Source organism: Callithrix jacchus, chromosome 10, assembly GCF_049354715.1.
Source record: "Callithrix jacchus isolate 240 chromosome 10, calJac240_pri, whole genome shotgun sequence".
NCBI classification, from domain to species: domain Eukaryota; kingdom Metazoa; phylum Chordata; class Mammalia; order Primates; family Cebidae; genus Callithrix; species Callithrix jacchus.
Window position 1 is genome coordinate 109,988,872 of NC_133511.1, and position 26,734 is coordinate 110,015,605.

General features: G+C 52.2%; 1 long non-coding RNA gene across 3 annotated transcripts; it reads right to left on the minus strand.

Annotated features, from left to right (window-relative positions):
• Positions 1 to 5,045: 5,045 nt before the first annotated feature.
• On the minus strand, positions 5,046 to 23,639 carry LOC103796293 (uncharacterized). Of its 3 annotated transcripts, XR_004730634.3 has the most exons (6): positions 23,558 to 23,639; positions 21,034 to 21,145; positions 19,189 to 19,260; positions 10,964 to 11,161; positions 6,498 to 7,384; positions 5,046 to 5,668 (listed from the first exon to the last, which is right to left on the minus strand). It is a non-coding gene; the product is annotated as an uncharacterized LOC103796293 (long non-coding RNA). The 3 variants fall into 3 exon arrangements; XR_624019.5 differs by lacking the exon at positions 21,034 to 21,145; XR_013522928.1 differs by lacking the exons at positions 5,046 to 5,668; positions 6,498 to 7,384 and adding an exon at positions 10,078 to 10,199.
• Between the last annotated feature and the right edge of the window lie 3,095 nt (positions 23,640 to 26,734).

Sequence of the window (26,734 nt, forward strand, 5' to 3'; positions counted from 1 at the left end):
CCTGTCAGCCTAAAATAACCAGGCTCCTACAGACAAGCCCCACCCTCCAAACTCCAGGCTCCTTCAGCTCCTTATGGTGGGAAAATAATGTACTCTCTCCCACCCCAACCCCCAGTATACTATGCTCTCCTTAGAGAAATGCCTGGATCTCTTACATCTGCTCTGATGGTCATGGTGGGTCAGGAAATGGGATGGAGGCTGCATGCGGGAAGAGGAAGGCAAGGCTGATGACATGCTCCACTTCACAAGTAAATAGGACAGAAAGAGGTGAGTGGCTGCCCCAAGCATCTAGCTAGGTGGGCATTCTGACTCCAGGTCTCAGTTCTCTCTGCATCAGTTCCTTAAGGGTTAATAGAGCAGGCCTGGAACCAGATCACCTAGGTTCAAATCCTGGCCCTGCCTCTTACTGGCTGTGTGGCCTTGGACAAAGTAAGTCACTTAGAGCAACCAATAGTAGGAACCGCCTGTAGTTGCTGTAGAGATTTAGAGTTAATAGCAGCTGCTCATGTTTATTGAGCATGGACTGTGTGCCAAGCAGGCTCCCACGGTCCTCACCAGAGCGAGAATTGGGCAGGAGAGGCTGTGCCCTTGGCAAGGAAGTAAACAGAACAGTCCTTGGCTCCTAGTGAGTGCTCAGTGACTGTTAGCTGTCTGATTACCAAGTAGGTAACTCTGATGCCCCAGTGCCACCGACACTGCCCCTGGCCAAACACCTAGACAGTGAAAACCAATCATGAATGAGTGAATCAATCAATCCAAGTATGTGACTCTAGATTGGGATGATTTTTAAGGTGTGTTGGGTGGGGCCATCTGACTCAAGACTCTGTAGTAATTTCTGCACATCAGGCTCAGCTCACTGCCTTCACAGAGCTGGGCCAAGCCAGGCTGATGAATCCATGAATCCATTTGTCACTCCCTCTTCTGCCTTTCAGGCACTCAGGGCTCTGGGTGGCTGAAGGGAGGGCCCCCAGCATCACTCAAGTGCAGTGTCCTCCCAGACATGGGGACACCTGCTGATGCTCTGCTTGGTGTAACCCTAAAGACTAGAAGCAGGGTCTGTGCTTGTATTCCCAGAGAGCCTGATCGTACATCAGCGGTGGGTGCGGGGGTGGGGGGGCTTTGTCACAATCACTCCAAGTTCTCTAACATGGAAGAGGCTGCCTTAGTTGTCGTGAATGAGTGCCCCGTCACCAGCAGCATGCAAGCAGAATCCAGGGAAGGGTTGATGAGGACACCACAGGGAGAATTCCCACCTTAGGTGGTATTTGGAGTGGATAACCTTTGCCCTCTGGGCTTCTGTATTCTCTCAGTCTCACAAGCTTATCAGTGGGGAAACTGGGGAGGCTGGGAGCTCAGGCTGCCAAGGCTGAGGGCAAGGCTGCCCCACCATCCTTCGTGAAGGAGGCCATCTGGACTGTGCCTATCCCATATGCCAGCCAAGGTGCTCTGTGCTGGGACCCCAGGGGTGAACAGGACACTGTCCCTCTCCTTGGAGAGTTCACAGCCTCCTGGCGGATGGTCAATAGCAGCAACAGTACTCACTCAGGATAACAGGCCAAGTGTTTGGAGGGGGACCAGGGGAGAAGCAGACTCTAACCATAACCCCCTGCCTCTGCTCTCCCTAAAGCGCACATTAGAGGATCTTATTGTCTTCCTTCCTGCCTACTTTTCTTAAAGTGATGTGTCCAGTTCAGACACGTTCCTTAGGCAGCCATTCTGCCCTCAACTCTTCTGAGTTACCTGATCTTTACACTGGGCATCAAAAAACGCACCTCGCTGTGCTGCTGTGAGGATGAACACTGACATTCACTGAGTGTGCCCCTAACGCCAGGCAGGAGTAGGTGCACCGTAACAACAAGGAGTCATCATTATTCACAGCGAGGGTGAGATACGTCAGCTGGGACCCTGGCTTTGTTCCTAAATAGCCATACGACCCTCTCCTGCACAGGTATAAAAATATCTGCCTCGCAGAACTTGTGAGAGTCAAGTCAGGTGATTCGAGGAGCAAGGTTTGCAAATTGGAAATGCTGATTCCTATTACAAGCATTACTATCATGATTCTTGGTGAAGTGTTCCTCTCAAAGTCCGGGGGAGTGGGGACCGGAGTAGGGTGGGGATGGAGCCAGGAGGCAGCCAGCGGCTGTTGCAGGGGTGGGAGGGTCACTCCCTCGAGACTCACACAGGAGCCTGGGAGCAGCAGGGGCTCCATCTGCCCTGGTTGCCCTCCACAAGCTGGGACAGCAGCACCTCCTTGGTGGCCAGGTGTGAGTGAGCAGGTACGAGTGTGCCTGTGTGTCTGTGTTTGTGCAGGTGGGTGCAGGAAGGTGGGCTGGGCACAAGGGTTGCCAGTGTCTGTAGCCAGAAATCACTCATATACGAAGAAGAATGAGGATGTAATTAGATTTCAAAGATGCTTGGAGTGAGACTACTGTTAGCACCTGGGGCTGCAGGAGCAAGGCCTGCGGAGTGGGGGTTGGGCTTCATCTTTGAGGCTGGGGCAGGGGCGGGGGGGGGGTAGTGGGAAGAGGTTTCAGCAGTGATGAGAGCGTTTAACATGGTGTTGTCAGAAGCCTGTTGTTGTTGAGCCTGGATTGAACAGGACACTGTTCCTGTCCTTGGAGAGGTCACAGCCTCCTGGTAGATGACTCCAGATAGTCAATAGCAGCAACAGTAACTGCTTGGGGTAACAGGCAAAGTGCTTGGAGGGGGGCCGGGGGAAAGCAGCAGACTCTATCCAAAACTCCCTGCCTCCACTTTCCCTGAAGCAGATCTGGGTTCGAGTCCTGGTTATGGGACCATGGGCCAGTGATTTTACTTCTCCAGGCCTCAGTTTGCTCATCTGTAAAATGGAGCTAATGGCAGGGCCTACCTCATGGGAGTTATTGGAAGTTTAGCAGAGAGGCTGCACCTGAAGCCTCAACACGGGGCAGGCAGGTCTTCAGTTATCGGTTGTTGCTGCTGGTGTTATGACGAGGCAGCCTGGGAGGAGGGGAGGGAGAGGACTCAGCAGTGCTGGTGCATTCTCAACTGGAAAGCAGAGCTCTGGGGTGAGAGCTGTCTAGCCAGGGTTCATGGAAGCTGCCACAAGGAGCACCATTTTGGCCCAGAGAGGAGGAGCCTCTGTCTCATGTCACAAGGACGAAGGCAGACAGCTGGGCTTTCACAGCTGCTTCTGGTTCCCCTCCTGGTTTCCTCTCATTTCCTCCAGAGCTTCCTTGTCTGTAAACCTGCCTGGGGAGGAGAACTCTGTTATGCACAGCGCTGGGGACTGAAAGGAGCAGCTGGGAGCTCAGGAACCCCCAGGCAAGCCTCCCAAACGCTTCTCGCCCCCACCCCTCCAGCTTGAGCACTGACCAGCCCTCCTCCCTCCACCCCACTCTCCTGCCGGCAGCTTCCCTCCTGTGTGACTCATCCCCACCACCTCTGTTGCTGCTCCAGGACCAGGAAATGTCAAGCAATTTCTTATCTGTGGGAGAGACAACTGATCAGGATGGGGGTGGAAGCAATGAGGCTCAGATCTCCCCAAAGAAAGAGTGTGATAGCTAGGGGACTAGAAGACCATGGCCAGCGCTTTCCTGCTTCCTGTGGGGGAGGGCTCAAGGAGGAAGGTGAGAGCGGGATTTAGCAACAAGACCCATCTGGGATTTAGGTTCAAGGTCCTAGTCCTCTTCTAACCAGCTCTGTGGCCTTAGGCAAGTTACTCAGCATCTCTGAGCTTCAGCGTGTTCCTCTGTCAAATGGAAAGAGGAAAATCATGATACATAGGGTTCCTGGGGTATTAAGTGAGGCAGTGCATGTACCTGAGCTCAGGGACGGCAGACAGTCAGCACTCAAATGTTCACTCACTCAGTGAATGAATGGACACATGGAAATGGCGGTGAGCTGGGCACATGTGGCTGTCTGCAAGAAATCCACCCTCCGCTAGCTGGGAGAATTGGGGAGGTGTCTGTGGACCTTGTATCCGAGGCCTGGGACACCTGGACATCTGTTGCTCTGTGCTGGTACTGAAAGGACAGCTTCCAAAGCTCAGGGCCGATGGGGTATGGACTATCCCTTATGGGCGTAGCTGACATTAGAACCTCAGGCTGGGTCCAGATTTTCTGAGTGCTGAGCCCTGGCCAGGAAAAGAATTGCTTTGCAAGGAGGGTAGCAGATTTTGGACCCTCATATTGGGCAACCCCCAGGACTCCTTCACAATGAGTGCCCAGAGCAGCTGGTCTGTGCCGTGGGATCATAGTATTGCATCCTGGGCAGCCGGCTAGGGCAATGGCTGCCACTTCACTTGCCTCCTGCCCAATGATAAAACCCCAGGGGGCTTTATCATTATTTCAGAAAGAGTATTCTGAGCCTGTGCTATGTGCCAGATGCTGGTCTAGGTCCTTACGTGTCATTTATCTTAACAAACATCATGAGGTTGGTATCATTACCAGCCCCATTTTAAAGATGGCAAAATGGAGGCCCACTGAGTTACATAACTTACCCAAGATCACACCCTAGAAAGCAGGGAGGTGGGACCCGAACCCTGGCAGTCTGACCTGGAGCTCAGATGGTTCTGGTTGCGTCACTGGCCAGGGCAGGCATTGCTGATCCCCTGTAAGGCCTGCTGCTCCTGGGCCTACCCCTGCCCCAATGAAGTCACAAAGTTTGGGGATGGTGTCACCCGCAGACCCACAGGAACATCTGCCAAATAGATTCTAGTTTATAAATAGCTTTAGAGTGTGAAGTCTCAAAGCCTTCTTGGGGGCAGAAAAATGGTAGAAACCTAAATTCTCAGTTCCACCTCAGACAACGAAACTCTGGGGAAGGAAGTTGCAAGGGCAGCAATCGTGGTCCGAAAAGCCCCCCACGTGATTCTGAGACAAGCCGAAGTTTGAGAACCATTGCTTTAGAATTTGCAAAGCAGATTCCTAGATTATCTCATTTAAATGGGCACTTTGCTATTCCACTCATTTTGCAGGTAAGGCTAATGAGTTTCCATTTGCCAGCTATCACCCACTAGGGAAGTGAAGATGGGCCTGGAACCCACACTTTTTGGTTCGGGAATATTCTTGTTTGCACTGCTGGGACCAGGCTGCTCAGCAAGGTGGGTGGGGGAGGGCCTCTGAGCTGAAGGGAAGGGTGAAAGACCAGAGGGGAGGGGAGGGAAGGGATTCCACCTCTCTCCCTCCTGGGGGACGGGCGGGCCGCGGGGATAATTCCCTCGGAGGCGCCCCAACCCAAATCTACGTAAATAAAGCCCAGGCTGGCGTTTTGAGTGTTCGGTTTATTAATACTCGCGGGGCCGCTGCCGAGGAGGATCGCAATAACAAAGGCGGCCTCTCCGCGGCGCACCGGAGGCTTCGTTACGTAATTGCTCTGAGGGGCGCGCCGCGGGTGTTGGGGGCTCGGCCAGCAGGGAGCCTGCGATCCGGGGCTCTGGGACTCTGGGCTGACGGCAGATGGAGGGAGCACTTGCTGGAGAGTCCTCACCCCGCTTCACCCGGCGCTCTCCTCCTCCCACTCACCGGCCAGCGGCCCGGAGGCGAATTAACAGCGGCACGGCAGGGTCCAGCCCTCCGCCTGGAGAACGGAGTCCGGGAGGCAGATCGGCAGTCCCAGAGGACCCCAAGGCTGAACCAGGGTCTCTCCTCCCCACCTCGCCACCGCTCGTCCTTGCCCCACTCTCACCCTAGTTTGGGGGAGAGAAAGAGAGAAATGACCAACTTTTTGCGCCACTTCTGTGTGCATAGCAAACTCACGGCAACCTCTGTGAGCGGGGTCCATTTTTTTTGAATGGAGAACTGAAGCCCAGAAAGGACTGGCTTCATAGACCAGGGTTTTGAATCCCCAAATGTGTCAGCTCCAAAGCCCACATTTTTCGTTTTCCCTTGGTTGCCACAAGGGGTTTATAAAACCACCATGGATCAGGTTTTGCCTCAGTTTCTCCAAATGCTCTGGCGCTTTAACCCTTCTGGCCTTTGCAAAGGCTGAGCCCTCTGCCAGGCATTTCTGAGAAGTACTTCCCAGTCTCCCCCGACCCACACTCCCATCTCCCACACATCCTAGGAAGCCTTGGAGGCAACCTCTCTGGCTCTGGGAGCAGCCGATGCCAGCACCTGCCACACTGCTTCATGGGAACCACCGTCACCTGTCTGCTGCCATCAGGCCACCACGTGCTCTGGGATGGTGACTCCGAGTCTAACACATCTTCACTCAGCCACTCCATCCCACCCCTCAGTGCAAGGCCAGGCACACAGCACTGGGTGAATTTGAGGTGAAGGTTTGAACCCTCAGGTGGATTTAATGCATAGTGACAGTCTTCAGACCCTGCCTTCAAACCTCTACACACTCACCTCTGGCTGTACCAACTCCTAGGCTGTGTGGCCTCCAGTAACTTCTACAGCCTCCCTAGGCCTCTGTTTCTCCATTGTTCAACAGGGCTCACAGCAACCTCGATCTCATGACGCTAATGAGTGTTTATTGAACATTTACTATATGCTGGGCACTGTGCCAAGTACCTGCAGTGGATGGCTTCATGGCCTCTGCACACCAGCCCTGTGGACGTAGTTACTGTATTATCTCCATTTTATAGACGAGTAACTCTCCCAAGTCTCCAGCTGATGAGGAACAGAGCCGGGATTCGAACCATGCTCCTTCTGTCCCCTGCACTTCTGACTTCCTTTCCCAGGGCTACTTTGATAATTAGATGAAAAAACAGTTAAGGGCCAGCATACAGCAGGTACTTAATAATGCTTCTGCCCTCCACTGTCCCAGGGTGGCTCTCCGTTTCCCCTTCAGTTCTTTCCCCATTGCCATAGGCCCCAGGGCATTCTGGGAGCCCCTTGGGGCTGAGCAGGGGGAGGCAGGAGGACCCGGCAGAGGGAAGTGTTCTGGTTTCTGAGTATAAAGAAATGGTCGTTTTATATCCTTATAGTGAGAGGAGGGCGCAGCATGCATTTGCCAGTCTAGCGAGTTGAGCTGCAACTTCCCTGTGCTTCGCCAATTGCTGACATACGTCTTTAGCCCAAGGCAGTAAACAGAAGCCCACTCTGCCTGGCAGCTCCAAGTTCCTGGAGTGAGGAAGGGCGTCTGGCCCCGGAGCTCTCAGGTCAGCCATCTAGGCCTACCGAGAAAGTAGGTGTCAGTGGGGATACTGAGATAGGGAAAGCTCCTGTGGGTCTCCCCAAGGCCATGAGAAGGACTCCTCCCTTTTCTCCATGTACACAACTGAAAATGAGGACTATAGATGCAGACAGGGAGAGAATAATGACTACTTATCAGTGACAATGTAGAGCAAGGCTACAGGCTGTTAGACCTATGGCAGATGGAGTGGTGCAGTGCACAGCCTGGGCAGCAGGTCATGGCAGTCCAAGGGGACAGTCCATCATAGAGCTACAACTTCATCCTGCAAGATTCATAATGAGCTTTAAATTATTCCAGCTCAAACAAATGAAGGAATGAATACATGCATACAGACATAGATACATCCACAAAATGAGTGATGAGTGCAACACCAGTTATGAATCAGAGAAGCTCGTAATCTAGTGCAAGAGACCGACACCTGAGCAGTTGCTAGTCCCAGCTCCCCCCTTGTGTCTGGCTCTGTCCTGGGCTGGGACCTTGCCTTTGTTCCAGCTATTCCTTCGGCTTGACCTTTCTCACCCATCACACCCTAGTCTTCATCTGCCAGCTCTTGACCATGCTTCTCTTATCTCAGCTTAAATGTTTCCCAGCAGGGCGCTGTGGCTCATGCCTGTAATCCCAGCACTTTGGGAGGCGGAAGCAGGAGGATCACTTGAGATTAGGAGTTTGACCAGCCTGGCCAACATGGTGAAACCCCATCTCTATGAAAAATACGAAAATTAGCTGGGCATGGTGGCACGTGCCTGTAGTCCCAGCTACTTGGGAGGCTGTGGCGAGAGAATCACTTGAACCTGGGAGGCAGAGGTTGCAGTGAGCTGAGATCATGCCACTGCACTCCAGCCTGGGCAACAGAGCGAGACTCAAAAAACAAACAAAATTTTCTCTGGCAACTTTTCTGTACCTACCCTCCCCCATTGCCCCCTCCCCCATGCCTCATACCAAAGTTGGCGCAGGCCACATCCCTGGGCCCCAGAAACTCCCCCAAGCTGACCCCAGTAGCTCCCTCCAGCCCTGTAGTGAATTTGACAGCTTGGTTCCAGGTGCCCAGGGCTACTCGAGGGCAGGACTCTATCTTGTTTCCTGCCATGCCTTTGTGCCTAGTTCAGTGCCAACCACACAGCAGGTGTCTGAATGGTGTGGGAGGAGAAAAGGTGGAGGGGAGAGGGTGGAGAGGAGATAGTCCGAGTGAAGGTGGCTCAGCTGCCCCACCCCAGCCTCACACACAGCACCCTCAGCCCAGGCACTGATCCCAGGAGTCTAAGAAGCTGGTCAGAACTGCCGGTGGCTACAGCTAACCTCTGAATGAGGCTCCACCGGCTACTGTTGCCTCCCTGCCCCCACTCCTACTTCCCTCTCTGCCGCCTCCACAGGGATCCAGGGCAGCCCACTAACTCCCACGGTGAGAAATCTCAAAGACTCCTGGGCCTCCGGTTGCAGCCGGCCGGCCTGGCTTTCCCACCTCCTTTTTTTCTCTTCCTTCTGTTTTGCCACATACTCAGTCCCCCCTCCCCCAGCCTGGTGAATCCAAACTGAAAAGAAAAAAAAAGGCCCACACAGTAGCTTCAACAGTGAAAAATAACCGATTTAAGGAGTAATCGCTGCTGTAATGATTGTCTAAACCCTGAGTCACTGCAGAAAATCAGATTGAGGCTCTGGGACTCCCAGGCTCCCTGAGCGTGTCATAAGGGTTTGTTTTTTAATATCCAGGACCTCAGTGTCTCCATCTGTAAAATGGAAGGATATTATTAGCCCAAAGAAACTGATGGTTAGTCTCCTGATTTTCCCTGGGGCTGGAAATCAGAGGTTAAGGTGGTCTTCAGAGTTGGCTTGGGAGTCATCAGGGTTCACATTCTTCCTACCACGGGACCCATGGGAGAAATGTGGTGCCAGGCGGGTGCAGAGAGACTCACAGCTTCGAGGGGCTCTGGGAAAGGTTTCTAGAGATGGTGACGTTTAACCGAACTGGGACGCATGAATGGGTGAATGAGAGCTATGCGAAGTGGAGTGATGGAAAGTCAGCTCTGGAAGGGACTAGAGACCTCATTTGGCCCTACACTCTCATTTTACAGATGAAGAAACTGAGGCCTGAAGGGCTTTGGGAATTGCTCAAAGTCATCAGCTTATTAGTGGCAGAGCCCAAATTAGAAAGCAGGTGCCTTGACTCCTGCTCCAGTGCTCCCTCTTAGGATGTCAGCCTAGCTCATAGGAACAATAGATACAGTGTGTGGCTTGCTCACCTTGAGCCCAGCGCTGTGCTAATGCCTCGTGTGCATGTGCACCATTGCCTTTCATTCCTGGAATAATCCTGTAAGGTAGGACTGGAACATAGGCACTGTTTTATCTTAGTAAGGTTCAGAGAGGTTCAATGGCTTATTCAGGGACACACAGCAGGGCTTTCTTGGCCTGCAGCCCCTCCAGGCTTCTCTATTCTCCAGCAGGGTCTAACATGGAGGGGCCTAAGTCAGGAGTGGGGCTTCTGAGCTGCACCCCTGGGTGGGCTTCCTTTCCCTCGAACCTCTGTCCTCTCTAAGGAAGGTTAGAGAAGGACCCCTTCTCTAGAGGGGAGGGAGCCTGGGCTTTCCCTGGAAGAAGCTCCCACAGGAAGGGAAGCCAGATCATCAAGGATACAGGAGGCATACATGTAAAATCCCCATCAGTAAGAGGCTGCCTGGCCAGCGCACGTCTTTGAAATGCCAGGCTCTCCTGGTGAATGCATTCTGGCTCCTGGGGCAGGAAACCAGGTAGGATTAAAGGAGGTGGGGAGGGGACAGTGTCCAGGGGTGGGAGGGACCAACCTGCCCCTCACCCCGACCCCACACTGGAATGGGCATGGCAGACAAGGCGCTATCTCCTAGGAAGCCAGGATACTGCCTTGGGCACCGCAAAACCAGGGCCACCCATAAAATAAGAAAAAATTCCTTCAAACAATTTAATTTTATTACAAAATGCATTAAAGTTCTGTCGTCATCATGGGATTTCCTTACAGTTACAGTTTAGTGTTATTTTTGTTTAGGATTCGTTGGGGATGGGGGACAAATCAGGATCTCTTCAGGACTTAGGGCCTTTCAGTACTGCAGCTGTGCAGGGGAGAAAGGGAGGGCATGTTTAAGGGCCAGCCCTGATTTCCCCTGGGGACTGGTGTCCAAAAGCGGTTACCTAAGGAGCCTGAAGTCTTGGGTCCCACGCCTAGCTCTGGTATGAATTTACAGCATCAAATTTACTTTATGAAACCGTAGGCATTTTTGGGCCTCGATTTCTTCACCTACTGAATGGGTATTGTTACTATTCACCTGTGTCACAGACCTTTAATTGTCATTCGGGCTAGAAATGACCAGAGACAGCCAGATGGCAGTGCCTGGGAGAACTTTAGGGACTTGGCTGCAAAGTGTATTACACATGCAGATTCACAGGCCCCTCCCTAGACCTCCTGGGTCCAAATCCATGGTGTTGGAGCCGAGAGATCCGCATTTTTTTTTTTTTTTTTTTTTGAGACGGAGTTTCGCTCTTGTTACCCAGGCTGGAGTGCAATGGCGCGATCTCGGCTCACCGCAACCTCCGCCTCCTGGGTTCAGGCAATTCTCCTGCCTCAGCCTCCCGAGTAGCTGGGATTACAGGCACGAGCCACCATGCTCAGCTAATTTTTTGTATCTTTAGTAGAGACGGGGTCTCACCATGTTGACCAAGATGGTCTCGATCTCTTGACCTCATGATCCACCCGCCTGGGCCTCCCAAAGTGCTGGGATTACAGGCGTGAGCCACTGCGCCCGGCCGAGATCCGCATTTTTAACCACTCCCCTCCCGCCTACTCAAGTGATCTCATGTCATCACAGTGAAAACTCACCAAAAGCCAGAGGTTTCGGTACTTCTGAGGAGCTGCCACCTCTGGCACGTGGCTGATGCCTCCTGTGTGAAATCAGGGGACCAGAGGATGGACCTGGGTGGCATCTGCAGGTGCAGCCTTTTTGGTGTCTCTCTGAATGACCTGGGCTGGAGCTGGCTGGTCAGCAGGAGGTAGAGAGGGCAGCCCAGGACAGAGGCCCTGTGAGGCAGGGCCAGGACTTGAAGTCTGGCGCTGACACATTCTCTAAGAGGAGGGTGGACCCCACCACCCCAGCTTCCGGCCAGGCCCCAAGGTCCGGGAGACTCCATGAAGGGGTGGCAGGTGGGCCATCTGCTCAGGCGTGGGCTGGGGAAGGGGGGCAGACACCAACCGTCCAGTACTGAATGGCCTTTCTGTTGGGACCCAGCCTGAAGAACAGATGGCCTGAGGGCCGCTGGCACTGGTGCATGAGGGGGCGACAGAGGCTGGGCCTTCCCCCCACCCCCGCTCACCCCCGACTAAGTCACAGAGTCCTCTCTTCCTGAGTGAGGAGGCCCTCACAAGGCACCCTTGGTGACAGCAGCCAGGAAGAAGCTGGTTTAAGGGGGATTAGCAGGTCCCCACAGCAGGCTGCTGGGGCAAGGCTGGGAAGCCGCCCAGCACCTGCAGCCTCCACCAGAGCCAGAAGGGGAGTGAGATACCCGGTGCGGGAGGGCACCCACTTCCAGTCTCTTCCCCCAGGGTTTCTTTTTATTTTCTTTCTCTCTGTCTCTCTCTCTCTCTTTTTTTTTTTTTAAGATGGAGTCTCACTCTGTCACCCAGGCTGGAGTGCAGTGGTGTGATCTCAGCTCACTGCAACCTCTGCCTCCTGGGTTCAAGTGATTCTCCTCCCTCAGCCTCTTCAGTAGCCGGGATTACCGGTGCCCGCCACCATGCCCGGCTAATTTTTGTATTTTCAGTAGAGATGGGGTTTCACCATGTTGGCTAAGCTGGACTCAAATTCCTGACCTCAGGTGATCCGCCTGCCTCAGCCTCCAAAAGTGCTGGGATTACAGACAAGAGCCACAGCACCTGGCTTCCCACCAGTTTTTTCTGATGGAGAAACTGAGGCCTGGGAATGCACAGAGCTCTAGCTCCACATCACGCCCCAGGTCAGTGGCAGAGCTGGGACTGGAACCGAGACATCCTGATACCATATTTGAGGCTCCTCCTGCCCCTCCTCCAGCTTCCCTCCTGACAGTCCCCCTTTCCCTCCTCCCTCCCCTCCACTCTGCCTCCCTCTCCTGGCCAGGCCTCTCCACCTCTGTGTCTCTGCCAAGCTCTTCCTCTGGCCTGAAACCCTCTCCTGCTTTAGCTGCTGCAGATCCTTCAAAACCCAAAGCAAGTCCCCACCTCCTCCAGGAAGCCTTCCAATCCATCTTCCCAACCTAAGCATCCAGAATTCAAGGCCCATACACCGTCCACTTGGGATTGTCGAGGCCAATCCCTTCATGATAAAGAATCAGTAACGGAGATTCAAGCAGGGAAAGACTTTTAGAACCCACTGCTACCTGCCCCCCACAGCCATTCTCCGGGGCTTCGTCTTTCTTTAAAAATATATTAAAAAGAGCTTCGCTTCAGAGAAGCTGTCAAGGAATCTGGTAGAACAAGGGTCCCTTTGGGTTCTTCTCTTGAAAGGAGGTATTTTTTCTGCTTTCTCTCCAAGGTTTCCCAGAGACTCAGATTTCCTTTTCTTTCAGAGGCAGGAGCTGAGCCACGCCTGCAGACACCTGCTCCCCTGCTCTGGAGATAATCACGGGGTGATAAGCTCTGCAAGGGACCTCACAGCTGCTGGGCCGGAGCCAAAGGGGCCTCAGGGAGACACTTTGAGGGGGACATGGGAGGAGGAGAGCAAGGGCATCCCCTTTTGGGGAGAGACGCAGGTGTGAATCCCTGATCCAGTATTTACTTGGCCTCTTGCCTGGGAAAAGCCTTTGAGCTGCCTCTGTGCCCCCCTGGCCAGGCTATGGGGAGGGCTTGGATAAGGTCTGGTTGTCAGAGGGGAGAGGTTGGGCCCCAGCCCCTGCCCTCTCAGGGGCTCCCAGGGACAGAATCCACTAATCACAACAACCACTCATGTCTCAAGATTCCTCAGTCCACTTAGCCAAGGGTGTCCCCTACTCAGCCCTTCGCCTGCATTGTTAGAAGTAGATGTTGGAAACAGATGCTTGGTGCTGCAAAGAAAAATCAGCACTGAGACAAAGGATCTTTCAGCAACGTAGTTTTTACTTCCTGGGCTGCAGGAAGGGTACCCTCACTAGCCATCTTGCCACAAGAGTACAATGAACAAAGGAAAACACACAAATTTATCCCTTATGCCTTTGGGGTTGTCCTTACTGCTGTGTCTGATCTCCGTTGGCTGGAGGCGGACCTCACAATCTAAACAAAACCCGATTGGCTGACAACTTAAAACTTTTCTAAACAGTAAAAGCAATGGAGAGCTGGGACCTGCCTGTGAGCACATCCAGCACAGATATCTTGGTTTAAGTACAAGGACATAGAATGTACTACGTTTCTGTAAGCACGGCATGTCTAACAGCTACATAGGATAGGGCTTAACAAGGTTATTAGCACACTTACTCTTTAACAAGAAGGGAAACTTTAAAAAGGAACTTTTCTGCTTTCCACATGCATTCCAGGCCGTGCTTGTGCCCTGACCTGCTGTGCGTCTTGCCCTCCTGACACTCCAAGTTCTCAGTTCTCCAAGGCATGAAGTGGACACTTCTTTCTCAGTAGCCTCTTCCACTCCTGGAAAACTACTTCAGGCTTTCTCTGAGTTTCTTGGAGCTGGGCTTCCAGCTGCTCCCTGGTGTGAGGAGGGAGGCTGGGGAGGTCTGAGGCCAGGAAGGTGGAAGATCAGTTTCCCCATAGCTAGCAGCTTCCAGCTGTGACAAGCCTAGTCCAAGAGAACTGGGCTTTGTAGATCTGAGAGGTCAGATCTGATTCATTCATCTCATTATTGAGTATCTACAATATCCCAGGGACCATATTGGTCTCTGGGCATACAGCAACGAATACAGCAGACACGAATCCTCCCTGATGAACCCCAAGCACATTGCCTAGTTTGGGAGACAGTAGTCAGAGTCCTCGAGCAGATTTACATAGTGACAACATGTGATGGGTGCTTTAAAAGCTATAGAGGAAGTTCTGAGACAGTCATGGGGGGAGAGTGATATTCTTTAGATGAGGGGCCAATCCAGGCCCCTCTCTGAGGGGTGACCTTGGAGCTGGGACCTGAAGGATGAGAATGGGAACCTGCTGTGCGTCATATGGGGGGCCATGAGTGATGCTGAAGGGGCAGTGTGGGCCAGAGCTGGTTAGAAGTTTTACTTTTCCCCAAGAGACATGGGGAGCAGGTGAAGGGCAGTGATTTGATCAGGTCCACAATTTCCTGAGCTCATGCTTAGGAAATGAGTTCCTGCTTTCCTAAGCTCATGTTTCTGTTTGCAGTTGGATTGGCTTGGAGGGGAGAGGGACAGTGAGCTCTGGAGACACAGGGGTCTCCAAAGTGGGGGCAGCACAGGCACTGCAGGAGGGGTTTAAGGGACTTCTCCAAGGAGAAAGGAATATTAATTTTTTTATTTCTGTTTCTATTTCGTCCAAAAAAGAGAAAAGAATTCAGCATTACCAGTATTTATAGATTGACGCTGATGTCCATATTAGGTCTTTATATGAAATGTCACTGGAGGGAAGAATGGGAGCTGGACCACACAGAGAGGCCAGCCACTCTGCCCTCACTCTCGCTGCTGGCATTTGGAAGAATTTTTTTATTCATCTGGGACCAGTTATACAGATTCATAGATTTAGCAAATGGATAAATGACTAAGAAAGAAGCCAGACAAAGGAGGAACAAAGAAAAAAGTGACAAACGCTGAACCTAACTCCAGTGTTGGATGAAGAAAAGCATGGCGTGGCGTGGACACTTCACTCCTCAGGGTGCCTTCTGGCCCACAGAGAAGGGAAAAACAGTGACAATCCAGTTGGGGCCCACAAGAAGGTGGACCCCACGTTTATACTATGAATAAGAAGACAATTTAAAATAAGAATTTGGCCAGGCACGGTGGCTCACACCTGTAATCCCAGCACTTTGGGAGGCCAAAGTGAAGGTCAACTGAGGTCAGGAGTTCAAGACCAGCCTGGCCAAGATGGTGAATCCCCATCTCTACTAAAAGTACAAAAATTAGCTGGGTGTGGTGGCACGCACCTGTAATCCCAGCTACTTAGGAAGATGAGGCAGAGAACTGCTTAAACCCAAGAGCTGGAGGTTGCAGTGAGCCAACAGCTGACATTGCACCACTGTACTCCAGCCTGGGCAACAAGGCGAGACTCCATCTCAAAAAAAAAAAAAAAGAAGAATTTATATCTACTATGATTACTAATGAAGCTAGCTAAATTGTATTTTTTTCCTTTGTGAGTAAAGGTGGCTAAAAAAAATCCACAGTAATTAAGGCATTTTAAAATATCATTTTATCTTTTTTTATTTTTTAAAGTTGTATTTTTGTGTGTGTGTGACAATGCTCGTGTTAGTATAGTCGTGCTTGCTTGTTATTTATAAATGAATCGCTGGATCGAGTATGTGTGATTGACATTTTTTGCTGCTTTCAAGACGTGAGCAAACTAAGTAGAAAGGCCCAAGCTAAGATGTGAGGAGCCCAGGACTGGGGCTGCTGTGGCTGACGCTGACTGTACAGGGGGTGCCAGACCCTGGGCCCGGCCTGCTGGCAGTAAGGGCTTCCCGCTGGCATCCATGCCATCTGCCTAGCTCACTCTTCCCTCGGCCCAGACTTTCATCTCGGGAGGCTTTTTTTCCCCCCTTTCCAAATGAACAGAAGTTCATTCCCTTAAAGGGTAAACGGCAGATCCTGGCGAGGCTTGCAGATTATTTATTTGCTGGCCAGTAATAGAATAGAACACACATCCTGGCTGGAGGAGGAGGCCATTCTGGCACCCGCACAGGGGGCTGGAGTCCTGGAGGCCTGGGGCTTGCCCCCTGAGAGGTTTGCCTGTTGGCTTCTTCCACACAAAGGCCCGCTTGTCCAATGTGTCCTTACAGGGCACATCACTCCTGGGTAATTTCTCTTCACAGCATCCCGGAAAGGTGCAAATAATGCCAGCTTTGTGTGTATTACAGGCCCCTGGCCCAGCACTGCACACGTGATGGCCAGCTCCCTCCACGGAATCTGCATTGGGCCTGCAGCCCCTCTGGTGGAAGGTCTTGCTTTTTGCTTTGGGGTTTTAAAGGTCCTTTGCAGGTACAGCACTGTTGCCATCAGCTCTGCCCTCACCAGGCACCCAGAGGCCAGCAGACCCTGGGAGAAAGATGTGTCCAGCTGCCTGCAGTCAGGCCAAGCTGGGTGTCCAGGCTCCATGTGGCTCTGAGTCCCTCTGGCTAAAGGGTCAGGGTTGCAGGCCCCTTCTATCTCGTTCCACTCAACTCTCCTTTACCCAAAAAGATTTTCACAAACTACAGAGGTCCTTGCATGCCCCCAGATGTCTGCCAGCTGCCCGCCTCCCTTCTCCCTGTAGATCCCTGTCTGTTTCCTCTATCACCAAAATCCAGCCAGAAATCTCCCCAGAGTATGTTCCGACTCCTGTTCCCAGGCGGCAGTTGCCATGTGGTTGGCGTCGGTGCACATTTATTAATAAAGTGAGCAAAATAACCAAATGCTTTGGCAGCTCCTGCAGCTTGCCAGAGGCTCTCCCCATGCCCAGTGGCACCACAGGGTGGAGATAGGCCCTGGGGAGGACAGCTGTGGGGAGCCAGCAGGGGAGATGTCTTCTGACCAACGGTGAGACCTCCCACAATCCACAAGTGCTGATGGGTACCCACTGCCTCGGCTCAGGTGGCTTTTGGAAAAGGAACCCATGATGGGGACTAGGTGACCTGAAAATGGCTGCTTGAGTGAACCTGCTCATGAGAGCTCCACCCAGCCCTCCTCCTCAGAGATTCGGCCAGGCCAGAATCCTCCAGCCCTAGGAAGTGGCAGAGAGCAGGTCAGGGCAGGCCCACCAGGGGCATGCTCTTCAGAGTAAATAATGGTGATTTAGGGTCCTGCCTGAACATTCAAATCCCACCTCTATCTCTACCGGCAGTGGGGCCTCTGCCAAATCACCTAACTCAGCAGGGCTCCCCACTTCCAAATCACGGGGGTTGCTGCAGGCCTGAGAAACCTGCATCATCGGGGCCCCTGCCAGGCTCACTCAGGGAACCATCCTCCGCAAGGACCCTGGTTTCTCTCATGCTCTCCATGTCGTTTGTATGTGGTCAGGTCAGCACCTAGGAACCACTGATTTAACCTCTCTGAATTTTTTTCTTATGCAAATAAGTGAAGATTGTTGTGAGGCTCAAACGGGTGAATGTCTAGATGGAACACCAACATCCAGCTAGCATTTAGTAAGACCACTAATGCATGCGCTCATTTACTTTTCACGGCAGCCCTATGAAGTAGACACTATCCCAAAGGCCATTTCACAAGGAAGGAGACTGAGGCTCAGAGACATTAGCATTTGCCTAAGGCTGGCTACCCAGATGGTAGTGGCTGGAATCCATGTAAACTGCTTGGCATAGTGCCTGGAACGTAATAAGTGCTCATTAATTTGTGGCTTGTTTAATGCCCAGACCTACTGGCTCATGCCTATAGTTCCAGTGTTTTGGAAGGCTAAGATGGGAGGACTGCTTGAGACTAAGAGTGCAAGAGCGGCAGGCAGATCACCTGAGGTCAAGAGTTCAAGACCAGCCTGGCCAACATGGTGAAACCCCATCTCTGCTAAAAATACAAAAATTGGCTTGGCAAGGTGGCTCCTGACTGTAGTCTCAGCACTTTGGGAGGCCAAGGTGGGTGGATCACCTGAGGTCAGGAGTTCGAGACCAGCCTGGCCAACATGGTGAAACCCCATCTCTACTAATAACACACAAAAAAATTATCTGGGTGTGGTGGTGTGTGCCTGTAATCCCACCTATTTGGGAGGCTGAGGCAGGAGAATTGCTTGAACCCAGGAGGCGAAGGTTGCAGTGAGCCAAGACTGTGCCACAGCACTCCAGCCTGAGTGATGAAGTGAGACTCTATTAAAAAAAGACAAAACACAAGACTCTGTCTCAAAAAAAAAAAAAAAAATGAGCTGGGCGTGCTGGTGCGCGCCTGTAATCCCGGCTACTCAGGAAGCTGTTGTAGGAGGATCACTTGAACCCGGGAGGCGGAGGTTACAGCGAGCCGAGATTGCACCATTGCACCCCAGCTTGGGCGACAGAGTGAGACTCTGTCTCAAAAAAAAAAATGTGGTTTGTTTAAAAAAGACAGAGAGAAGGAATCTTAAGTCTGTCTCAGTCTTCAGGGGAAGTTGTCCCTGCCCTGTATCCCAGCACATTCTGCTCTACGTCTGGTCAACCCAACCAAAGACATCTCCCTGTGGAAGTGCCCCAACTGCCCTGCCGAGACTGACAGCCAGGACTGGCTGCCTCTGCCCCGTTAGCTAATGGCCCCCCTGGAGAATCCACCTCCAGGCCCCATGGAGAATCCTGGAACTGGGTCTAGCAGGATCCCTCCAGCACCAAGAACACCCACTCAGCACTCGACCATTTTACCCCAGAGCCCGTGGAGGCTCTCTCACCAGGTGGGAGAGGGAAGTCGCTTTATGCTTCCTCAGCTCGCGCCTATAAGCGCTCAAGTTCACAAGTGGTGCTTTTCTTAGACTGGCGTGCCATTTATGCTAGAAGCGTAAATTTGACGGGAGGGAGTATCGCAGGGGGAAGGAGTGAACATGTGGGGAGCCAGGTGCCAGGATAGGACTTGGGCACATTATCTCATTTTATCTTCCCAACAGCTCTGTTCAGGAAGTATCATTACCTCCATTTGGTAGCCAAGAATACTAAGGCTCAGAGGTTAGGTGACTTATGACCGTAATAAACAATAGTTAACCTTGATCAAGCATACATTGATGAGCATTTGCTCACTGCAGTGGTGAAATGCATCGATTGACTCCGCTAATCCCAAAAATACTCTGAAGCACTGTCATTGTCCTTACAGACAAGATGAATCACTTGCCCAAGTTCACCTAGGAAATGACAAAGGCAGAATTCAAAACCCAGGTCCCTGTGGCTCCAAAGCATTTTCTTCTATCTGTAAATAGTGTCTTGACATTGTACGGTTTATTTTGGACCCTGGAAACCTGTCTCCAGGTGTGAAGCAAACCCCCTCCTCGTGGGATACCTGCACTTGCAGTAAGCGCTTGAGCCGGAGCCTCCTCTTGCTGTGTGATCTTGGGCAACTTGGTTTCTTCATCTGGAAATGAGGAAGATTGACGCTTGTCAACATTATTGGCTTGTAAAGGGCTACCCAGAGAACAACCGCATGTACAGACACATATGCAAGGCCTCTGGGAGGACTTGGTCGTCTTAAATCGCAGCATAAAGCACTTTCCTCCCACTCTGGTCACCTTTACCTGCTGTTCCAAATCAGTTCAATTCAACGGATGCTGGGGGCAGCCATATTGCTCTGGGTGTGGCAGGAAGTGAGGTGCTGGGTTCTGGGGGTGTGGCAGGAAGTGAGGTGCACTGGAACCTGGTGCCTGCCCTCTCACCCACCTGACGGTTCGCCATGGCTCTCACACTGCAGCCAGCCTGGGCCATCACCCAGCCATTTTCCTATGGGCCTTCCCAAAGACAGATCTCAGTCTCTCTCTTTCTCTCAAATGCTCCCTTCTTTACCTCCCAAGTCTCACTTGTTCTTTGAGGCTGAAGCTTGACAACCTTGCAGGAAACCCTCCCTCATTAATTACGCCCTCTCTGAGCTCCCTCCTTTGTGCTCCAACCCTTGCTTTGGGAGAGGCCTCAAGAACGGTGCAGAACCTCCCAGGTCAGGCACCTATTGTGTCCCCACAGCTCTGTGTCCCTGCAGCATCCCAGCCGGATCTGAGCACCCTGCTTAGGTTGTCAGGAGGATTAAATGAAGTAATATGTGTACAGGGCTTTGCCTGGTACCGGGTCTATAGGAAGATCACAGTACATGATAGACGGCAATAATGATAATTCTATGGATGAAAATCATATGATTAATTCCATTGGCAGGGCAATGCTTTAGCTAAAGCCTTACAGAATTTCTCAAGACCTAGGGTCAGTTGAACCTTTTTAAAATAGTGTTCTTTGTATGCCTTTGGCCAGAGTGGGGAGAAGAATGTAAGAGGTGGATGCAGAGGTGAAACCCTGGTCACAGGAAACTTGGGAAAGGTCTACTCCCCCTGAGCCAAAGACCCCTCTATCTATAGCGACTTTCCCCTCCCCAGCCACAAGGGAGGATTCCGGATTGCACTGCAGGGCCCCATCCTTGCCTTGGGTGATTGAACTTGGGCTGAACACGTGACCCAGTCTGGGCCAATCAGGTCTCTCTCCTGAACATTTGGGTTTGGGAAGGGAAAGAGAGGGAAGCGCACAGCCAGCTGGTCTCTCACGTGACTGCGCTAGGGCCAGAGGAGGAGTTGACAAGTTGCTCAGGGCAGCCATGGCTTCTGTGGAATGGAAGGCTCTGCTTGGCAAAGGGAGAGAGGACTGAAGCCACGTGGCAGAGACGAACTGAGACGAGGGTGGGACGACCTCCCAGTTCCAGCTTTAGTCTCCCCAGACTTGGCCCTTCCTGCTGAAGACACCCCTGAGACCTCATAAATAAGTCCTCCTTTTCTGCTGAACCCAGTTTGAGCGAATTCTTCTGACTCAAAATTCCAGAGCCCAATCGGTATAGCCCTACCTCCCTCCAGGCCAAAAAATACCCTGATGAGAACCGCCCTCCCTCAACCCTACAGGGCCCATTTGTCAGAAAGGCTGGGGGAGGGAAAGAACTGAGCACAGGAGCGTTGGTCTCTCAGGGTTCTGGGGGCAGACGTGGGCTGTGTAACCTGGGAGCCACCTCTAACTAAGTCTTATGCAGTGGCTGGAGCTTGTGTTTGCTTTGATTGGAACCAGTTCTAAAAACTTGATGGAGCCCTCACTATAGGTGCTTAATCATAACACAACCACGGTTCACAGTTACTCAGCTTCTGAAATGCACAAATTGCCTTATCACCTGCTCTGGGAAGCTTTGCTGGACCGTCCCACCGGGCCAAATCAATCTTTCTCTCCCTTGCGTCTTGGACACCATTCTGCTGAGGCTGTCATGCTCTCTCAAGATAAGCAGGCTATGTAGAGGGAAGAGCAAGATAAGACTGGGTCAAATCCAGCCCTATCGCCCATTCCCGTTTGTAAAACGGGGGTGAGAATCTCTCTCTTGTAGGATGTTTTTAAGGATCTCATGATGCTGTGTATTGGTAAGTTCAGCACAAAGCCAGGCACTCTGTCACATCTCAAAAGCAGCTTTACTACGAGTACCATGGTCTGTGTAGATGCTTTTATCTTCCCCACCACTCATGGGTGCTTTGAAAAGAGACAAGAGCTGTTTTACAGCTGGTGTCTCGTGTCTAGCAGTGCCTGGTGTACAGTAAATACCTGTTCAGTCACTGCTACTGCATTTTGGATCCATGCGCTTCCTCAAGCATCCTAACAAGCCATGCAATTGACAGGGTGGCATCCTGCCTGGACCTGAATGGGAGGAGTCCCCAGGTGTAGCTGAACCCAAGCCCAGATCTGCTCTCTAATTGTCCAGGTTGTGTGTCTGCTCAAGACTGAATTAATCACAGTCTCACTGGACGTGAGTTAACACTGTGGGATCTCATATTCTGCTTGGACAATATCTGTGAATGACAGGGGGTTTCTCAGGGGGGGTCTGAGCCAAGCAGGAGATGGGGTGGGGATGGGAGGACATGGTAACTTGCCCTAGAGAAAGCCCAGCCTTGGCTTGGCCCCACTAGTCAAGGAGTGCTTTGCTGAGTTGTGGGGGTTCAGTGCTCAAGATTCCAGAAGAGTCTGAGTCCCCAAGAGTCTCTGACTCATCCACCCAATTATCCCTCACTGAGGTCTCAGCATCCCACTATCTGCCCAGGAGGGTTCTTGACTTTGGCTGATATCTGGCCAAGCTCTGCCCTCCTCCTCCTTCACAGACCTGTGACCCTCCTGGCCCCAATTCCATGCCAAGCCTGATTTTCAATACAGGGTACCCTTTGGCTGCAGAAGGAGAGAGTCTCTTAAAACAGCACCATGGGGATTTTGCTCTTCACTGAATGACAGTTGATCAACCCAAGCCTGCTGTTTTCTTCCTTTAAGGCTTCCAGAGCAGCTAACAGCCGCCAGCCAGCCTCATCATCCCTATCTGGTCCACCGCCCTTGGATTGTTGCGGTGCTAGTCCTTTCATCTAACCCCCCACCATCACCTGTACCTCTTCCCAGCCTGCCACAGGGACCATCTTAATCACCATAGTATCAGGGGTGGCCACCATCACACACCCCAAGACAACAGGGTCCTCACTGCCTCTCACCAAGTGACCCAGCTCCAGATGCCGCCCTGTAGTGGGGTCTTCACTAAAGATCCCCCCAAAGCAGAACCTGAAGCAAAGACTTGTGTACAGGGAGTTTATTTTGGAAGTAATTCTAGGGACCAGACATGAGGGATGAACAGGAGTGGGAAAAAAGAAAGCAGGCTGGGCACGGTGGTTCACGCCTGTAATCCCAGCACTTTGAGAGGCCGAGGCAGGCGGATCATGTAGTCAGGAGATTGAGACTATTCTGGCTAACATGGTGAAACCCTGTCTCTACCAAAAATAAAAAAATTCGCCAGGCATGGTAGCGCGCCTGTAGTCTCAGCTACTGGGAAGGCTGAGGCAGGAGAATCGTTTAAACCCAGGAGGCAGAGGGTGCAGTGAGCCGAGATCATGCCACTGTACTCCAGCCTGGTTGACAGTAATACTCCTTAAAAAAAAAAAAAAAGGAAAGAAAGAAAAAGCAGAAGAGACAATATAACGGTGCATTATTAGGTCACTGCCATGGGTGACTGGGGCTCAGCGCTGCCAGGACATTCCAAGCATAGAGGGACTGTATGGGCCAGATGACGGCCTGGCAGAAGCATTCACCTGGTGGTGCCTGTGCACCCCGGGTTGAGGCTGGCTCCGTGGAAGCAACTTCCCTCCATAAATCCTCCCGCTGTGCCCGCTCCTGCTAGCCTCCTGTTGGGGCGCTGCGGAAGCCCATGGGCAGAAAATGAAAACCACCGCCTGCTGACAGGAGGCGAGGTGCTGGTGGTGCACAGGGAGCTGAAGCCCGCCCGGAACCGCTTGCCACAGCGTGGCTGGAAATAGAGTTGTAGCCGCACACGTGGCAGGCGGCGTTCAGAAGGAATCTGGTGCATTCTCTCATAGTTATGAAAACAGGCTCTGGAGCCAGGCTGTCTTGATTCCAGCCCTTCTGCTGTGCTTCCTTTCCTTCGCTTACAGAAGGGGGAATACTAAGAGGAAAGTACTTTATAGGGTTGTCATGAAGGAAACGAGAAAATCCGCAAGATGTTTGTCATAGTGCCTGGCACATCATAAACACTCAATTAAGAGCGGCTTCTAATATCCCCTTTTTACAGTTGAGGAAACTGAGATACATATTTTTTGAGGGATGAGGAGAAAGGGGACACAGAGAGGAAGGGAAGGATTTCCAGTAGACCCCACTCAAACCTCCAGAGAAGCGGAGGCCATGGCTCTCTCAGCGTTCCTAGGCCTCTTCGACTATCACAGGAGGGGCCTAAGGAGAGGGACCAAAGGCTCTGTCTCCCCCAAACAGGCATTTAAGCTTCCTCCACTCTGTGGGTTCTTTGTGATGTCACAGCTGGTTGCTATGGAGACCAGGTTGCTGCAAATGTCAATCTGAGGCCCATTAGGAGCACGTGATCAGCAGCCCAGGTCAGCCCAGGGAGGCATGAAAATGAGGCTCCCCATGAGGTCTAATAAACACCTCTCGCCACACCCCAAACACACAGACACACAATAGAGCCCGCAGGTCCTGAGTGAGTCCCCTGGCCCACCCCACTTAGCTGAGATCTGGAACATATGTCTGGGGACAAACAGCCCCAGCAGGCAAGAGCAGGCCACATCATAGGCAGTCAGCATCAGCCACGGTTCCCTCCCACTCCCCCGGGTGAAAAGGTACTGCTGCTGGCAACCTGGCATCCGAGCATCCCCATGGCAATGCTGAGGTCAGAACTCACTGCAGTAATCTCACGCTGGGGCCACAGACTCAGGCCAGGCTGGGAGTAAGCTGCCTGCCCATCGCTGGCTGTCACTGTCACCTAGGAAAGAGGAGAAGCTGTGAAGAGTTGCTCTGAAAAACACAAATCTGCTCTTAGGACAATGGGTCTGGGGGAACCCATCCTGGCCCTCTTGGCTGCTGGGCCAGGGCCTGGCTTTTCACAGGGCACCGTTGGGGCCACAGGAAGTGGCTTCCTGCCTATGAAGACAGCAGACAACCGCCCTAGAAAGGGTTCCCATCACCCCTGCTGTGGTCCCCCGGGTTGCTTTGAGAGCCTTTCCTTTTACTGTGCGTGGGGAAAATCTTTCAGGGGGATTGGCACAGGTGGGGGTAAGTACCCTATGGCCTTCTCTGGATCACAGGGGATCCTCCCTCCATGTCCTGGTGAGGCCCTGCTCATCCCTTTCCCCTGGGCTGAGCCAGACTTCAGGCAGCCTCCAGCCACCCTTGCCTCCAGTTCACCCCTGCCTGCCTGCTGCAGTCCTCAGCCAAGCCCTTCCGCATTCCCCTGCCCCAGGCCCCATCGTACCACCTGCCTACTTGGGACACTTCTGCAGGAGGGACTGTTGCCTTTGTTTCGCTGGCCTTTTTTTTTTTCAACGCAGTGTCTCGCTCTATTGTCCAGGTTGGAGTGCAGTGTCGCAATCTCGGCTCATTGCAAACTCTGCCTCCCGGGTTCAAGGGATTCTCCTGCCTCAGCCTCCCAAGTAACTAGGACTACAGGCATGTGCCACAGTGTCTGGCTAATTTTTTTGTTTGTTTTTTCTTTTTTGAGACAGAGTTTCGCTCTTGTCACCCAGGCTGGAGTGCAGTGGTGCAATCTCGGCTCCCTGCAATCTCTGCCTCTCAGGTTCAAGTGATTCTCCTGGGATTACAGGCATCCACCACCACAGGAGGCTAATTTTGTATTTTTAATAGAGACGGGGTTTCACCATGTTGGCCAGGCTGGTCTCAAACTCCTGACATCAAGTGATCTGCCTGCCTCAGCCTCCAAAAGTTCTGGGATTACAGGCGTGTGGCACGTGCCCGGCCTGGACTTTCTTAAGAAACAGTTACTTCTAACCTAGAGCTTGGCCTCATAGCTGGGCCCTTCATCCTGCTGACAGGCAGTATGGGGAGAGAGAAACCACAGAGGTGTCTTGGAGGCAAAACTCATTGCCACCCCTTTCTAGAGACGTGGCCCTGAGCAAGTCACGTCCCCTCTCTGAGAAGCTTGTTTTTTCAGGGTCACTGTGAGGATTGGATGGCTCCCTAACTGTTTGCCCCTTTCTTGCCAATCCTGCATCTGGAACGCCGATGCCACCTCCCACGTCAGAGGCCCTGTGCCCATGCTCTGCCCCTCCAGCTGCCCATACATCTGTCGCTCTGCTCAGGCCCCTCAAGGCCGGTGGTGTTCCTACATCCTGCTCTTGCTGACTCAGCGGACTTGTCTAGCCACCACCAGTCCCGACCCCATTCCATAGGTCCCTTCTGGGAAGGAGCGCCACCAAGAGCCCATGCCCTGCTCTGTGTTAACATCTGTGACAGACACTTCACCCCATGGTTCTAATGAATTCTCACCCCAAGCCCAGCAGAAAGCTACCACTAGTCCCATTTTAGGGATGAAGAAATGGAGACAGAAGTACAATGACCTGTCGAGGTCACAGGGCAACTATAGCTATCATTGACCAAACATTTTCATACTAAAAGGCTTGAGTTTTATGCTAAAAGGCTTCACACCCATCATTTCATTATAGAGTAGGAAGTCAAGTGCCTGAACTCTGGAGCCAGCCTGCCTGGGTTTGAATCCTGCCTCTGCCTCTTACTAGCTGTGTGACCTTGGGGAAGTTATTTCATCTCTCTGTGCATCGGAGTTCTACTCTGTAAAATGAGACAGCAACAGTGCCTCCCTTATAGGGTTGTCATGAGGATGAAATTAGGGATAAAGTGCTTAATGTGGTGTCCAGCACAAAGTAAATGCTATCAAGTGTTTTTTTTTAAAAAAAGACAGGAGAGGGCCAGGTGCGGTGGCTCACACCTGTAATCAGAGCACTTTGGGCAGGTGGATCACAAGGTCAGAAGATTGAGACCATCCTGGCTAACATGGTGAAACTCTGACTCTACTAAAAATACAAGAATTAGCTGGGCCTGATGGCGCTTGCCTGAGTAGTCCCAGCTACTCAGGAGGCTGAGGCAGGAGAATCGCTTGAACCCGGGAGGCAGAAGTTGCAGTGAGCCAAGATGGCACCATTGCACTCCAGCCTGGGCGACAGAGTGAGACACTGTCCCAAATAAATAAATAAATAAAATACAAAATACAAAAATCAAAGGTGGGAGAAGGGAGGTGAGGAAAGCCCCACAACAGCTCTCAGGGTAGAGTACTACTGTTAATTGCATCTTAGGGAGTAAACAGGCACAGAGAGGTGAATTCACAGAGCTGGGGTCACACAACTTGTACATGGCAGGGCTGGGGTTATAGCCCAGGGTTCATTGTATTAGGAGCTGGGCCAGTCCACCCTGCAGGAGAGGACAGCAGGGGTCCTGCCAGAGGGTAAGGTCCATGGTAACTAAGAACCAGAAAGGAGTGCTGCCCAACTACAGAGCCTGGCTGGGGCTGGGTGGGGGCA